This window comes from Emys orbicularis, chromosome 4 (genome assembly GCF_028017835.1).
Source record: "Emys orbicularis isolate rEmyOrb1 chromosome 4, rEmyOrb1.hap1, whole genome shotgun sequence".
Taxonomy (NCBI): domain Eukaryota; kingdom Metazoa; phylum Chordata; order Testudines; family Emydidae; genus Emys; species Emys orbicularis.
The window spans coordinates 97,948,992-97,961,094 of record NC_088686.1 but is presented as its reverse complement, the minus strand read 5'-3'; the positions used below and the strand labels follow the sequence as shown (position 1 = coordinate 97,961,094).

General features: G+C 49.3%; 1 protein-coding gene across 1 annotated transcript in view; it reads left to right on the top strand.

Annotated features, from left to right (window-relative positions):
• Positions 1-8,935: 8,935 nt before the first annotated feature.
• The window catches only part of FAR1 (fatty acyl-CoA reductase 1), an 82,476-nt gene continuing 79,308 nt past the window's right edge, over positions 8,936-12,103 (top strand). Inside the window, exon 1 of the mRNA XM_065403501.1 lies at positions 8,936-9,033. The gene's annotated coding sequence lies outside the window, so the exon portion shown is untranslated. The remainder of the gene's footprint in view (positions 9,034-12,103) is intronic.

The following is a 12,103-nucleotide window of genomic DNA, read 5'->3' as shown; positions in this document are numbered from 1 at the left end:
AGTTTCTTAGAAACTTGTATCCAAGAGTTTTAAAAGAACTATCTGGACCTGCTAATTTAAAAATGCCTTAGTAGCTTCTGTTTAGCATCCACCAGAGATACTAGTGGAATGGAAAGAGGTGGCCACTAATTAGTGTGTTTTTCATTTTCTGAGTACCCAATTTCACAGTCCATGTTCTCCAATTTTAGAAACATTTTTGGATGACAACTAACACCTTGAACAGCATTCAGAAGCAAATAGGTAGTCAGTATGGAGCACAGAGCGCTGGTGTTATGTGCTCACAATGGCTTCCATCACTCAAGAAGTACTGCATTCTTTGCTAGCTAAAGCTTCCAGGTGATTTTCAAAGGTGTTCCCAAAGAGTGCACCACAGTACTCTAGACTTGAAACTAGAACCATATAGTTATAACCATGTGCTGAGATTTGCACCAGGCAGAAATATCCCCTACGTAAATCGATACTGCAAATGGCACCACTTGCCAGAGCTGTTACCTTGTAATTCAGGAACAGTAATAGATCGACCCAAGACTGCATACTCAACTGACAAAGGTTAGACACACAGTACCATTTCAACAGAAAGGGCACTCACATCCTTGCTCATGCCACTCTAGTTGCTTTCCCTGCCTTTCAACATCACTTCATCTTATTCAGATTGAGCCTACACTAGTTTATTTCCATCCATAGCCCTATCCTTCTCAGACACTGGGAAAGCGGAGACATACAAGTTGCTGGGTTTGGTTTAAAGACTATGTGAAGAGGAGGTGTGATGGGGCATACTGGCTGTTCAGGGTTTGGGGGAGAACCCATTTGGGGCTGAAAGCACTCTGCCCCAAGCTGGTGCTTAGAAAGAAAACATATGTTTTCTATATGCACTTCAGCACGTTCTCTAGGACTAACCAAAGTAAATGGTACGGTGTGCTTGTCAGGTGTACTGAACACAATACCAGGCTGTCTTGTGGAGGACTCTGGGACTGTGGGCCAGGTGAGTAAGCAGCACTCAGAAGTCATACTAGAGACAAGAATGGCAGCAGCAAAAAGTAGAGGTGTAAACATGTTGTTTGAGGATGGCTGGCCAGAAAAGAAAGAGGCCTAGGAAAAGAATGTAGGAGAAGAACCAGGTTGTTCAGACTGGGTAGGGCTGGGAGGGAGGAAAGTCAAGAGTCTGTCTAGACTGAGTGTGTGTAAGTGTGTTGGCGGCGAACAGCAGAGGCTAACAGAGGGAGTTTGCCTGGGAGCTGTCCGAGAGGAGGTACGCTAAGTGCTGCATTAGGGGGGCTGTGTTGGTGAGTATCTGAGTGTCTGTTGCTGGGACAGTTTGTCAGTTTGACCGTGTGCTTGATTGCTTGCTTGTTTGTTTGAAAAGTGTGAATTGGGAGTGCTTTGTTCCAGGTGGGCCTTGAGTGGGCCTGACTGGTATATAAGGGCAGTCAGCAGCGAACCAGCTGAGCGGCGAACAGCAGAGGCTAACAGAGGGAGTTTGCCTGGGGAGAGCTCCCTGAGGCTTTCATCTGCAGGTTTCTCTGAGTAGTTCTTGCAACAGCTGAGGAAGCTCTTAAGAGGAAGGTGATATGGAAGGTGAGCGATCAGCTGTTGTAACCTGCACAGGTTGTGCCATGTTTGTCTTTCTTCCACAGGACAGAAGCGACTTTGTCTGTACAAAGTGCAAGCTGGTCTCCATATTGGAAGAGAAGGTTCGAGGTCTGGAGAAACGAGTATCGACTCTGCGTTGCATAAGGGAAAATGAAGATTTCCTGGACAGACGTCATGAGATGCTTCTACGGCCACAATGTTCTGAAGATTTAGAGCAGGCGCAGCAGGGACAGACGGATGATGAAGAAGTTTGGCAGCATGTGACCTCCAGAAGGAGAAAGAGGAGCGTCCATGTACCAGCAATGGAGATACAGGTGAGCAATCGTTTCCATATTCTCTCTACAGGTACTAATGCGGAGAGTGGAGTAGATGACCCATCTGAGGGAAGGGAGCAGAAGGAGACTCCACCGATTGGAAGGCAAAAGATGCACTGTCCTAGGGATGGGGGTTCCACGACCACCACTCCCAAGAGGAGGAGGAGGGTGGTGGTGGTCGGGGACTCCCTCCTCAGGGGGACTGAGTCATCTATCTGCCGCCCCGACCGGGAAAACCGAGAGGTCTGCTGCTTGCCAGGAGCTAGGATACACGATGTGACGGAGAGACTGCCGAGACTCATCAAGCCCTCGGATCGCTACCCCTTCCTGCTTCTCCACGTGGGCACCAATGATACCGCCAAGAATGACCTTGAGCAGATCACTGCAGACTACATGGCTCTGGGAAGAAGGATAAAGGAGTTTGAGGTGGAAGTGGTGTTCTCGTCCATCCTCCCTGTGCAAGGAAAAGGCCTGGGTAGAGACCGTCGAATCGTGGAAGTCAACGAATGGCTACGCAGGTGGTGTTGGAGAGAAGGCTTTGGATTCTTCGACCATGGGATGGTGTTCCAAAAAGGAGGAGTGCTGGGCAGGGACGGGCTCCACCTAACGAAGAGAGGGAAGAGCATCTTCGCCAGCAGGCTGGCTAACCTAGTGAGGAGGGCTTTAAACTAGGTTCACCGGGGGAAGGAGACCAAAGCCCTGAGGTAAGTGGGGAAATGGGATCCTGGGAGGAAGCACAAGCAGGAGAGCGCAAGAGGGGAGGACTCCTGTCTCATACTGAGAAAGAGGGACGATCGATGAGTTATCTTAAGTGCCTATACACAAATGCAAGAAGCCTGGGAAACAAGCAGGGAGAACTGGAAGTCCTGGCACAGTCAGGGAACTATGATGCGATTGGAATAACAGAGACTTGGTGGGATAACTCACATGACTGGAGTACTATCATGGATGGATATAAACTGTTCAGGAAGGACAGGCAGGGCAGAAAAGGTGGGGGAGTTGCGTTGTATGTAAGAGAGGAGTATGACTGCTCAGAGCTCCGGTATGAAACTACAGAAAAACCTGAGTGTCTCTGGATAAAGTTGAGAAGTGTGAGCGACAAGGGTGATGTCGTGGTCGGAGTCTGCTATAGACCACCAGACCAGGGGGATGAGGTGGACAAGGCTTTCTTCTGGCAACTAGCAGAAGTTACTAGATCGCAGGCCCTGGTTCTCATGGGAGACTTTAATCACCCTGATATCTGCTGGGAGAGCAATACAGCGGTGCACAGACAATCCAGGAAGTTTTTGGAAAGTGTAGGGGACAATTTCCTGGTGCAAGTGCTGGAGGAACCAACTAGGGGCAGAGCTTTTCTTGACCTGCTGCTCACAAACAGGGAAGAATTAGTAGGGGAAGCAAAAGTGGATGGGAACCTGGGAGGCAGTGACCATGAGATGGTCGAGTTCAGGATCCTGACACAAGGAAGAAAGGAGAGCAGCAGAATACGGACCCTGGACTTCAGAAAAGCAGACTTTGACTCCCTCAGGGAACAGATGGGCAGGATCCCCTGGGAGAATAACATGAAGGGCAAAGGGGTCCAGGAGAGCTGGCTGTATTTTAAAGAATCCTTATTGCGGTTGCAGGAACAAACCATCCCGATGTGTAGAAAGAATAGTAAATATGGCAGGCGACCAGCTTGGCTAAACAGTGAAATCCTTGCTGATCTTAAATGCAAAAAAGAAGCTTACAAGAAGTGGAAGATTGGACAAATGACCAGGGAGGAGTATAAAAATATTGCTCAGGCATGCAGGAGTGAAATCAGGAAGGCCAAATCACACTTGGAGTTGCAGTTAGCAAGAGATGTTAAGAGTAACAAGAAGGGTTTCTTCAGGTATGTTAGCAACAAGAAGAAAGTCAAGGAAAGTGTGGGACCCTTACTGAATGAGGGAGGCAACCTAGTGACTGAGGATGTGGAAAAAGCTAATGTACTCAATGATTTTTTTGCCTCTTCACAAACAAGGTCAGCTCCCAGACTGCTGCACTGGGCAGCACAATATGGGGAGAAGGTGACCAGCCCTCTGTGGAGAAAGAAGTGGTTCGGGACTATTTAGAAAAACTGGACGTGCACAAGTCCATGGGGCCGGATGCGCTGCATCCGAGGGTGCTAAAGGAGTTGGCGGATGAGATTGCAGAGCCATTAGCCATTATTTTTGAAAACTCATGGCGATCGGGGGAGGTCCCGGATGACTGGAAAAAGGCTAATGTAGTGCCCATCTTTAAAAAAGGGAAGAAGGAGGATCCGGGGAACTACAGGCCAGTCAGCCTCACCTCAGTCCCTGGAAAAATCATGGAGCAGGTCCTCAAGGAATCAATTATGAAACACTTAGAGGAGAGGAAAGTGATCAGGAACAGTCAGCATGGATTCACCAAGGGGAAGTCGTGCCTGACTAACCTAATTGCCTTCTATGATGAGATAACTGGCTCTGTGGATGAGGGGAAAGCAGTGGATGTGTTATTCCTTGACTTTAGCAAAGCTTTTGATACGGTCTCCCACAGTATTCTTGCTGCCAAGTTAAAGAAGTATGGGCTGGATGAATGGACTGTAAGGTGGATAGAAAGCTGGCTAGATCGTCGGGCTCAACGGGTAGTGATCAATGGCTCCATGTCTAGTTGGCAGCCGGTTTCAAGCGGAGTGCCCCAAGGGTCGGTCCTGGGGCCGGTTTTGTTTAATATCTTTATTAATGATCTGGAGGATGGAGTGGACTGCACTCTCAGCAAGTTTGCCGATGACACTAAACTAGGAGGCGTGGTAGATACACTAGAGGGTAGGGATCGGATACAGAGGGATCTAGACAAATTAGAGGATTGGGCCAAAAGAAACCTGATGAGGTTCAACAAGGACAAGTGCAGAGTCCTGCACTTAGGACGGAAGAATCCCATGCACAGCTACAGACTAGGGACCGAATGGCTAGGTAGCAGTTCTGCAGAAAAGGACCTAGGGGTCACAGTGGATGAGAAGCTGGATATGAGTCAACAGTGTGCTCTTGTTGCCAAGAAGGCTAACGGCATTTTGGGCTGTATAAGTAGGGGCATTGCCAGCAGATCGAGGGACGTGATCGTTCCCCTTTATTCGACATTGGTGAGGCCTCATCTGGAGTACTGTGTCCAGTTTTGGGCCCCACACTACAAGAAGGATGTGGAAAAATTGGAAAGAGTCCAGCGGAGGGCAACAAAAATGATTAGGGGTCTGGAGTGCATGACTTATGAGGAGAGGCTGAGGGAACTGGGATTGTTTAGTTTCCAGAAGAGAAGAATGAGGGGGGATTTGATAGCAGCCTACAACTACCTGAAGGGGGGTTCCAAAGAGGATGGAACTCGGCTGTTCTCAATGGTGGCAGATGACAGAACAAGGAGCAATGGTCTCAAGTTGCAGTTGGGGAGGTCTAGGTTGGATATTAGTAAACACTATTTCACTAGGAGGCTGGTGAAGCACTGGAATGCGTTACCTAGGGAGGTGGGGGAGTCTCCTTCCTTGGAGGTTTTTAAGGCCCGGCTTGACAAAGCCCTGGCTGGGATGATTTAGTTGGGAATTGGTCCTGCTTTGAGCAGGGGGTAGGACTAGATGACCTCCTGAGGTCCCTTCCAACCCTGATATTCTATGATTCTATGATTCTATGACCTTGCATCCAGGGTGAGATTAACAGGGTTGTTTATATCAAAATACTTCAGGAGAGGCACTTGTGGCAATCAATGTTTTAATTCCTGGAAATTTTGCAGTTGCACTAAATCCAATATCAATTGACTGTCAGGAAATAGTGGGAGTAGAGTTTGACAAATTTGGGTGAATATACACATATATGTGATCATCTCAATGGATTGGTCAAGTGCTACTTTGTCGTACGGGGTTTCCAGCTGAAAAATAGCTTCTGCCTTTTTTGGGTTGTCCTGAAGACTGTGTTCACTGAGTATGTGCCTCATAGAGATGATTTCTTCCATCCCAGTTTGGTAGTTTGCTTTAACTTAATTCCTAGGAGAACTTTTTGGTGTAGAATTTTCTGGAAACAGCAGCCACCTCAATATTTCTCATGGGTGAGCATTCATGTTGAAATCTCATTTGGGCCTTAAAGATCAAAATAGAGCAATCCAACATGAACACTGCCTCATGAGAAGTATAGAAGAGGATACTGTTTCTAGAAAGCCCTCCCTCCTTCCCAAAAAAGTACTCTGCTCTAGATCTTTGACAAGTGCCACAGGATTTCAAAGTCTGTCCGTGCTAATCTCTGCAAAGGGACAATGAAGGCTTCAATTTGTGACCCACATTAAATGAATCCTACACTGTTTGCCTATCTCAAGAGGGAGAGAAATAAGGTGTTAAAGGGAAACTAATATAAAAACTGCAAAAATAATTTGACGCTCTCATACACAGTGGGCCAAATTAGGCTCTCAGTTACACCAGTGTAAACACTGAGTTATTCTGGTGTAACAGGGCAGAATTTGCCTCATTGGGCACCCAAAATTAGTGGAAATTTATCATCTTAATATTTTTGTGCCTCAGTTCCCTGTGTGTAAAATGGAGTGTGAAAAGTACGCAGACACTGTAGTGATGAGTACAGCAGGCTAGAAAAGAAGAATTCCATTTAGCAAAATAGTTAGAGATTTCAAAATTTGTTCTGATCCTGCATCAGAACAAAACTGAAAAGGAGAGAAACCACCCCAGAATAGCCAACAGCCCAGTGGTTATGCTAGTTACCTGGGCTGTTCAGGCAGAGCAAAGACTTGAACCTGTTTGGGTTTCAACAAATTGGCATTTTCAGATGGAAATATGTTTTGTTGAAAAATTCCCTAGTGCTAAGCATCATAGAAAGGTCCATGAAGAAATTTAATACTGTGTTTAGAGCAGGGTTTGTATAGTGTGCAATAAATAAGGCCTGGGACCACACACTGAACAATGAGGAAAAAAAATTTTTTTAATAGATAATAATTAGGTAAACCCTGAATGAAGCAGGGTCCTGTTGGAAAAGAATAGTAATCTGATCATGTAATTAAAACTTGCATTACATTACAAATATGCTAGAGGGCCAAACTAAGGGTGCACAGAATGGACAGTCTGGTGGTGTTTGGATGTGGGTCCATGATGTGATCCACAGGGTCACGGTGCAGTAGTGAGAAGTGTTTTATGGTGAATGGTATGGTGTGTGACATGATGGCAAGACCACGGTTCTGTAAAATGGAATAATGGTGCAAGAGGAGGTGGTGGAACCTTGGAGTGTACCAGAAGAGTGGCTCCATTGTGCAGGGCTATGACATAATGGCAGGGTTATGGTGCGGTGGCAGGCGGACTGGGATTAGGGTTGCCAACTTTCTACTCGCACAAAACCGAACACCCTTGACCTGCCCCCTACCCCGCCCCTCAGCAGAGCCCTCGCCCCGCCCCTTCCCTGAGGCCCCGTCCCCCGCTCACTTCATTCCCCCCCCCCCCGTCAATTGCTCTCCTCACCCTCACTCACTCGCTCATTTTCACTGGGCTGACTCAGGGGCTTGGGGTGCGGGGTGTGTGTGAGGGCTCTGGCTGGGGGTGCAGGCTCTGGGGTGGAGCCAGAAATGAGGAGTTCAGGGTGTGGGAGGGGGCTCCGGGTTGAGGCAGTGGGTTGGGATGCGGGAATGGGTGCGGGCTCTGGGGTGGGTCCAGGGATGAGGGGTTTGGGGTGTGGGAGGGGGCTCCGGGCTGAGGCAGGGGGTTGGGGTGTGGGACAGGGTTGCCGGTTCCAGGATGGGGCCAGAAATGGGTTCAGTGTGTGGGAGGGGGCTCTGGGCTGGGGGTGCAGGCTTTGGTGTGGGGCCAGGGATAAGGGATTTGGGGTTCAGGAGGGGGATCAGGACTGGGGTAGGGGGTTGGGGCATGGGAGGGGATCGTAGTGCAGGCTCTGGCACCTCAAGCAGCTCCTGGAAGCAGCAGCATGTCCCCCTCCGGCTCGGCTCCTACAGGGAGGTGTGGCCAGGCAGCTGTGTGTGCTGCCCCATCCACAGGTGCCACCCCTGCAGCTCCCATTGGCTGCGGTTCCCGGCCAATGGGAGCTGCGGGGGTGGTGCTTGGGGCGGGGATAGCATGAGGAGCCCCCTGGCTGCCCCTACGCGTAGGAGCTAGAGGGAGGACGTGCTGCTGCTTCCAGGAGCCACGCGGCGCACAGCAGGCAGGGAGCCTGCCTTGTCCTGCTGCGCCATCAACTGGACTTTTAACAGCCGCCAGGGCCCCTTTGCGATGGGGCGTTCTGGTCGAAAACTGGACACCTGGCAACCCTAGCTGGGATTGTGGGGTGAACGGCAGGGCCATGAAGTGGCGGTAGGCAGTTATCTGGTGGCAGCTGGCAGGTAGGCTGGTGGGACTGGCTGTGTGTGGATGGGGTGGGGTTTGAGGACACAGTGCAGCTGGGAGGACTGTATGCAATGGCAGGGTGCCGGCTTGGGTCTGAGTTGTAGCGGAGGCATTTGGGGCTGTGGTAAAGTTGTCAGGGCCATGGTGCGAGGTTGGGTTGGCAGCGTGGACGGTGGGGGGACTTGGTGTATGGCTGGCGATGAGGTTTTGCGGCACGTTGTGGCTCTGTGGCAGGAGGGGGGCGGTTGGTGGGACGGGGCGCAATGCGGAACTGTGGTGGCGCTGGGGGAGCGGTAACGGCTGGCTCAGCGGCGGGCGCCCTCCCACCAGCAAAGCACCGAGGGGCTTCGGCCCAGCCGCTTACAGCTGCTCCGTAAGGGCGCGTCACACGTCCGCTAGGCGGCCGCTACCGGACAACCAACGACGCCCCTCCCCCCGCCCGCGGCCCGTCGCTCGCCCGCCCTCCCTCTATTGGCTTCTCTCCGACCTCAGCCCGCGGGCAGGTGTCTAGCTACTGATTGCTCCGAGAATCTACCAATCAGCGGCGCATTTCGCTCGGAGAGTGGCGTGCACGGGAGCCAATAGGAAGGTGGATAGCACGTGCCGCACAGCGGCCAATGATAGCTGTTCTTCCAGGTCCTATTGGGTTTCTGGGAAGCAGGCAGCTCGGGGCGGCAGGGTGAGAAGCGACGGGCGGGGCTGGAAGTAGGCGGCTGCCGCTGAGAGCATCCGACGCGGAGGACGTTCAGGCTCAGCGGGGCTAGCGGCAGCACAAGGGTACGGGGCACCGCCGTGAGCGGGCCTGGGCGGGCGGGGAGCTCCCTGTGGGGATGGGAGCCCTGGTGTCTTGTGGGGAGGGGGCGGAAGCGCTGAGGGGGTTGCCGGGGGAGGGGGCTGTCTCCGGGTAGGGCAGTTGGTGCGGTGTCGGGAGGGGAGTGTTGGGGCTGGGGGGTGGGGGAGGTGCCGGGGGGTGGGAAGTGCGGGGACTACTCGGGTTCTGGGCAGGTGGGGGGGGGGCGCTTCTGGCGCTGGGGAGGGACGGGGGGCAGCATTGCCAAGGAGTAACAGGGGCTGAGGCTATCTCAGGTATAAGGGCAGTACTGGGGTTTTCTGTCTGACAGGAAGGGGATCAACACAGATTCCTCCTCAAATTGTATGAGCTTTGTAGTTGCATTCATCATAATGCTATGGGTGTGTTCGTCCTAGACGTTAACTACCTTGTTTTAGGTATACACTTTTTTGTGCTATTTGGATTGATGGCTCTGTTCCCTATAATGTGACACTATAATGTTGCTGTATTTGCATATGTAGGACTACATGCCCTGATAGCAGTGGAACTCTTGCCTGCTGTTAAATGATTTCTCCCAGCTTGTGCATTTCTTGGACTTCAGTCTCTTTTGGAAGGGGGATTTTTTCCCCCTTACCTCCTCCCAGTAGTCTTGAAGAGGGGTATTGCAAAGAGCAACACACCCACTCTACCCTTAGTTCATCATCATATACTTCCTACTTTTTTTCTTACTAGTGTTTTCTTATTGGTTGGGCCTCCTTGCATGGAGTAAAATATCTTCCTTCCCTACAAGGCAGCTCTCTGCTCCCTGCCTGGCAACCACTTCTCAGAGGTATTCTGTCCCGTTTCTCTCCCCCCCTCCCCCCAGTGTAGCTTGCTGCTCTTATTATAGCACCATTAAAACAGCTATGAGGGAAGGGAAGCTCTTAGAAGTAGCGGCTACTGAATGGGAAGCAGAGAGTAGCATTAAAGGAAGGGGACACAAGCTCACTTCCTGCAATCCAAGAGTCTATGAGGGGATGGGGATTAAAAATGACCATTTCCTCATCTGAAAACTTTTCTGTCCAGTGGTTCCACACGAGTGGGGAAAGGCATAGATGGGGTTATAAGCACTCCGATGTCCCAGGGCTTTAGGTTGCCATAGGCCAGGAGCTGATGGAGGTGGAACTCTGAAGTGCTGTATTGACAGCTCTTGCTGAGTGGGAACAAAGGGGGACTTTCTTGCCTGAGGTCTGGTCATAGAGTTTAAGGCCAGATACTCAGGCTGACCACCTAGATATCATAACCACCAGCACCTACATGCTAATTCCAACAATTGAAATTAAATCAAGGTATTACAGCCCACAGGGGACTAAACTATTACATGCCACAGGTAGAGAATAGGAGGGACCAAGATGCATTGGTGCTCAAGGCCCCACAATGATAGGGAAATAATTAAATGAGATATACTCAGATAATACTAGCAAGTGAGCAGAACCCACACACTGTGGGGTTTTTTGCCTTCCTCTAAAGTCACTGCCAGTTTGACCTGGGAAAAATTCCTTCCTGACCCTGCATATTGTGATGAGTTAGACCATGAACATGTGAGTAAGACCCAGCCAGCCAAGCACCCGAGACAGAGACTGCTTGGTGCTACTTCAGAGCCCTGGCCATCCTTGTTCAATGTCCCATCTTCAGTCGTGGCTATCACTGATGCATCAGAGGAAGAAGATCTAACCTCCCCTGTAGAATGTTTTGGGGGACATGAGCTTCTAGGAACTTAAGACATAAATCAGAAGTGACCCTCAGGGCTGTTGAGCATTGCCTCCTTCCATCACAAGCAGCCCTCCCATACAGTTGCACTCATTAATTTGTCCAGCTGTCTTTGGACAAATTAGAACTTAGGTCAACATAGCCATTGCAATCCGGTGTGAAAATTCCATACCCCTGAGTGCTGTAGTTGTTTTAGCCCTCAACATAAACCTAGCTAGGTTGACAAAAGAATGTTTGTTGACGTAGCTTTTGCAACTCAAGGAGGTGGAGTTTCTACAGTGACAGAAAATCCCTTTCTGTTGCTGTAGTCTGTGTCTACACTCCAGAGTACAATGGCATAGCTATGGTGCCATAGCTATGCTGCTGTAGTGCCCATAGTGTAGATGTGGCCTGAGGCTTGACGAAAGTGCTGGCACCTATTATGTACAACATTTTAAAGCCTAGTTGCCTTTGTGCAATTGGTATCTTTTGGGGAGGTTTTTTAATTGCACTTAGTGTGAATCCCCTAATACATTAGAAGTTAATGGTGAACTCATAGTCCTAGTAAGCTAGCTAGAAATTGGTGAAACAGAATTTTTCTGAAACCTGAGCAGCATGAAATGCTTTGGTGAAAGGTTCATGTATGTATGCATTCTTAAGCATGTTAATAGTAACTATTAAAATAAGAGATTCTGGTATAAAATGTAATCTTAATCAGTGCTTTATTTCATTAATCTCTGCCATCCATATTGTGTCTGAACTATGAATGCAGGGGGCTAAAGTAATATGCAGTGTTACTCTGTGTACTGCAATACCTGGTCATGAGCTTTAAGAGTGAGAAACCTTGTTACAATTCTTCCTTATGTTTGTTTGGTCTTTAATGGGGCTTTGACGTATACTACTTTTTTCCCCTCGAAAAGCTTTTGTACACATAGGAGAAACTGGTTTTCTGGTGATTAATAATTTTATGGGTTTTTTTAAGATTATAGAGCCAGATTGAGGCGTTAGGGAGAAAATGTATATATTTTTAGCATTACTTTGAAAAGAACAGGTGTCAAACAATTGATTTTTATTATTCTAATACTTAATTGTCATAAGTGATTGATACTTCAAGGTAATTATAGGCATAACTTTGTGATATTGGAACACATTTTAGCTGTTTACATTTAAAATCATTTTCTCTAAAGATGAAAAACCTTCCTGTCCCAGTTCTAGTCATTTAGTATTGGGGAGTGGTGGGGAGACTTGAACATTGTCAGGGCCTCCCAGACGGAGGGGCAAGTGGGGCAATTTGCCCCAGGCCCCCACAAGAGTTTTCGGCGGGTCTTC